This window comes from Elaeis guineensis, chromosome 2 (genome assembly GCF_000442705.2).
Source record: "Elaeis guineensis isolate ETL-2024a chromosome 2, EG11, whole genome shotgun sequence".
In the NCBI taxonomy this organism is placed as follows: domain Eukaryota; kingdom Viridiplantae; phylum Streptophyta; class Magnoliopsida; order Arecales; family Arecaceae; genus Elaeis; species Elaeis guineensis.
The window spans coordinates 107406409-107411605 of NC_025994.2; the positions used below are offsets into that span (position 1 = coordinate 107406409).

The 5197-nt window shown below is 37.8% G+C and overlaps 1 long non-coding RNA gene across 1 annotated transcript; it reads right to left on the reverse strand.

Moving 5' to 3' along the window:
• Positions 1-1417: 1417 nt before the first annotated feature.
• Positions 1418-1964, reverse strand: LOC140855486 (uncharacterized). Its single transcript, XR_012138404.1, has 2 exons — positions 1843-1964; positions 1418-1739 (listed from the first exon to the last, which is right to left on the reverse strand). It is a non-coding gene; the product is annotated as an uncharacterized lncRNA (long non-coding RNA).
• Between the last annotated feature and the right edge of the window lie 3233 nt (positions 1965-5197).

A 5197-nucleotide genomic window follows, 5' to 3' on the forward strand; every position in this document is an offset into this window, starting at 1 on the left:
AATTGGATATATGTGGATATAGCCAAATAGAAGAGCCAGCTAGTTTTGAAATAATGGCATATTACAAAGTTTCATTGACTTCAATGCATGCATTAGAGGAGAAGAGATGATAAATGTGTTATTTGCAATAATTCAAGATCTCACTCAGAAAGACTAGCTAGAATGTATTATTCGAATTTTTTAATTTTATATAAATATTTAAAATCTTTCCAACAAATAATTGATATGGGCCTAAATACTTGCTTGCACAAATTCTCATATTACTATTTTAGCCAATAAAGGAGCTGCATTATTTAATTATCAGTTCTATAAATTACTGCATATTATTGTTACCGTTGTAATTTTGCCAATAGCTATCCTGGAACTTCACGATATTGATAAATCTAACGTTATCGATATGGACTTCACAATGAGTAGTTTTAAAAGTCCATTGCTTATCATGCTTGTATTAGCATTTTATGCTTAATTTATCTTTATGTCTTATTTCAATTTTTGTTGGAATAGTTTATCTTTTAGTACTAGTCCAAGTTGAGTCTTAGACTTAATGTATAAGTATTTATTTTTTAATGAAAATAGGAGTAGGTGATATTTTTGTTTTGTAGTAAAAGAGAGAGTATAATTTTATAAAGAGAGAAAAAGAGTGATACGAAGAGTTAAAAGAGAGTTTTTTTGGTAGTTGAAAAAGGCCTCCGAAAAAGTGTATTGCTTTTTTATGAAAGAAAAGCTAAACTCATTATTTTAATTTTATTTTTTTTGAATAAATTTATTTTTTTATTTTTTTATTATTATCATTTGATTTAATTGATGTTTGTTCAAAATTTTAGACCGGCACATTTGATTTACATCGAGTAGCATGCTATTCTACATACATAAATATACATTATATGGTCAATATAATTTTTTAATTAATTTTTTTCTTAAAAAAAAAGGAACTAAAATCTAGTTATTCTAACAAATCCACTTTACCATATAGACATGAAAAAAGGGATTTAAAAGTGAGCAAAGAACTACAAACTTTGGTAGAGATCGGAGAACCCCTGGGCACTTGAAGAGAAGGGGGGCGCAGGCATTCCATTCCACATGGTGTCGACCCTTATTCCGTCCACGGGATACCCGGGTACTTCGAGCACCGTCTGAGAATGCACGCGGATAAAAGGGAAGGGTTGGGATTATAGAGCGCGGGTTCTGATGCTGTCCGCGCACCATGTGGTGCATCATGTGCATCGTCCGTCGTACGATGAATTATTGCATGTGGCGTAAGTGGCGTGCATCGCACAGCCATCCATCGTGTAACCTGTGGTGCATACGGTGCACCACACAGGATCCACGCTCTGCGATTAGAACCCCTCATCGTCGCACAAACAAACACACACGGCAGAAGAAGGGGAAAAAAAAAAAAAAAAGGAGAGGGAAAACATAGGAAAAAGTATTTAGATATTTTATATGAAGCAACTCGCTTCAAAAATACAGCTCTGTGGGCCCTTTCAACTACTTGCAACTCTACATTTAAAAAGCTGCTGTCTTATTTTCTGAAAAAAAAATAATAGAAGAACGTTGATGTCATATATGTTAACCTGATATCACTGCAGCAATATGTTGACACTAATAGCAATATCATCTATTGTTATTTCATTAATTATTGATCACTCGTCTCGGCACCGGAGCTGGAGGAGTATGTGGTGGCGGTGGGCTCAGTCCATGTCTCCCACCCAGCATCCTTCCGTTCATGTCTGCAAAACCTAAATATTTCAAGGTAACAAAAAACTTTCAGTCAAAATTATAGTTTAGTTGATAGAAAATGAGCAGAGAAAATTTTAAATGGAGTCGCAAATTGCTACTTACCACCTCCGTAAACAAGCTCAAAATTCATGGCAATGAAGGTAGCAGACAGTAACACAAAAAGGAGTAGTTTTGCTACCGAAGATAGCGTCATCTTCTTCCTTCACAAGCAAACGCGCATGCCTCTAATCCACATATGATAGCTATTGTACTAATAATCTTCTTGTGCATGGTCGTTGCTCTATTTTTTGACTAACTTAATAATTTTATTATGGTCATAAAGGTTATAATCAAACTTCACCTATTTCTGCCTATATCCAGACTTTTTGCATGCGATATTTGACGATCCGATGTATGTGGTATTCCACGGATCTATCGTTTACCAAACTTTCGCAACAAATTTGTCCCCTTTCCATCAACCGGATGGGTGGATGGATAGAGGGAGAGAACACTTAATCCCCAATATTCTTAATTTACCCATAATTATCTATCAAATATATGAGCATAAATCCTCTACGGTGCATAGCAGAGAATCCTATGTACAACTACATAGTGATTTAATAAAGTTGGAAGTCCTTGCACGGCACTGACCCAAGCAACGCATAAAGACTAGTCTCCCTGCATGTGCATTGACCATGGCCTCTGAGACTTCCCACTTCTTCAAAATTGGATCCTCTATCGTTCATACTTCACATCCATATATATCATTCTAGTTAATCTTTAGGTGAGAGGGGTAGTAACCAAATGGTTAGGAATCCACTTGTCCAGTATCTAATCAATTATCTGTGGATGATTCATGGGATCCACCAAAATGAGATTGGACTCAAAAAGTACTGAACGGGAACAAAATCCATGGAAGCCGTTTGGCTACTACTTTGCTGACCACTACCGCGCATGAACGGTGATACGGAGCTCGCATGCATGATATATATCACGCATCCTATGTACTGCACTCATACATAAGGGGCAAAAAATGGTGTACTGCAGTAAACAGGTGGCGCTCAACCAAGGGTGGCGAGCTAAGCCTGTTTCCTGCGGCTAACGTCCTATAGTTGATTATGACTGGCTACTCTTAGGTTGTAATTGTTAGCCGACAATTTATTTAGATTATTGGTAATTTAACATAAACCTATCATATTACTGTATTTGATATATTTTTTAAGTGACAATCTAGATTATCTTGACTGGATTACCTTATGGAGATGTGGCTATTCAGATTACCATATATTTGGTAATCTTGCAATATTTTTTTGAACAAAAATATCCCCAAAAAATTCTATGGTCTTCTTCCTCACGATGAATAGCAGAAAGAGGAGGGGCCAAAACCGGCACTTTCCTCTACAAATTCGGCCGACGGTGGCTAGAAACCAGTCGATCGGTGGGCCGCCGTCGTAGCCCTCACCAAGGGGTTGCGGGATAAGCGCGAGTGACCGGCCATTCAAAAAGAAAAGGAGCACGGTGGTGTAGCCCTCACCGAGGGGCTGCGGAGACAGCGTGAGCAGCTGGTGGACGGTGCGGGTGGCCAGGAGGCAGCACAAGGGGCTAGGGGGGGTGGGGTGCAGGGACCGATGATGCGGATAAGGGCGGCGGCGTGGGTGGGTGAAGGCGACGATGGAGACGGCTGTGGAGGGCGCAGAGTGCGGATTCATCAGGGGGCCAGGGGACGGTGCAAGGGGTGGTGCGAATGGCTGGAGGGTCGAGGGCGGTACCAGAGACGCGACTGTCAGGGGGTTGGGGGCAGAGCAGCCGGGGGTTGGGGAGGTTGTGGCATGTGGGGGAAGGAGAAGGAAAAAAATAAAAAAAATAATATAATATATTATATATTATATATTATATATTATATTATAATATATTTTTATTTTTTTATTTTAAAAAATTAAAAATTTTGTGCATTGAGTGTGATTTTTAATAAATTTAATTTAAGCATATTTTAAAAATTTGATGTTACGTTATCAGTAATCTGATTGCCATATCAAACATGCCAATTAAGATTCTCAATAATTTTACTACAACATTACTTGCATGTAGCAAACACAGTAATCAATATTACTAGTAATCTATCCAGATTGTAGATAATTCAGATTATCAGATAATCTAGATTAAGATTGTCTGACAATGCACTAAACGGTACCTTAGCTAATTCGTTAGAAGCTGAGGAAACATCAAATTTTCTCAAAACTGTAGAGCAGATCTTCCAATATTTTGAAAACAAAAACAAATTTACTATACATGTATTTTTTTTTTATTATGTATTTTAATTTTTTAAGAAATGGGGTGGGTTTTCCGCCTCTTTCTTGTAACATATTTTTCATTTCTTACATACATAGATTCTCTCTCCCCACCCCCCATCTAGAACTAGGACGAGAGAAATCTATACAAAAGTTGGGCCAAAATTGAGTTGAAGATGGAACAAGAACTCGGGTCTTTGGTATCAAGCACCGAACACTTAACTAACTTCACTACACTCTCAATGATGGTGTCTTTTTTATGTCTTGTAATCTATATTAGGAGAAGGGTCCGGGGGAGCAGGTTATTATCTCCAATGGATAAAAATAGCAATACGTTTATCTCTAGCTTCTAACTTTGTTGTGGATCTTTCAATTATAAATCATTGTAGCCAATTTTTTGGGGAACCATCTAAAATCTTTTTTCTCTTTTGTGCCAAAACCCCACCTACACTCTTAACAAATGTTTTTCAGTAGTTCTAGCAGACATTAGGGGGTGTTATCTTTCAACAAACTAATGTTATAGAAAAATGGTTAAGCCAAACCAAAAATTACAAACATGATTAAATCTCAATTTCAAGTCGTAACTATTTAATGGCTTCCAGAATTTCAGCCTGTGGCGGCAAAGGTTGAAAGATCAACTAACAGAATTTATACGCTAGATTGCAGGTGTCAATTGCTCATGTGATCTTCAAACAATGAGCTTTGGATATGCCAGAAAGAGGCATTGTGGTCGTTGCATGGTTGACAAACCAAAATATCTGACCAAACTAGTCCAATTCAAACAATCCTGCAAACATTAATGTGCATCATTTTTTTCTTTTTGATATATCTGGGCGGTTATACTATTTTAATATGAGTGCAGCTCAAAAGATCAGAATACAAAATATTACGTAATATCCTCAGACATGCGCCTTCATGGTACAGGTTCAGTCACCAGTGTGCACAGCAACAAAAGAGGCAATCCAATCTGTAATACTGTTCATCTCCCGATAGATGTGATGGACAGCCACTGCAGAAAAATGACTGAGGGACTCTCAAATATCATAAAGTAGCTGATGAACTCCTGCCTACTTTGTGTCTGCGCGAATCCAGTCAATAACTGTAGCCAAATCGCCCTCCACAAAAATTCTCTCAGCATGAAGTTCTAGACGAGCAGATGATGCCCACTCAGGTTGTCCGTAGCTCTATAC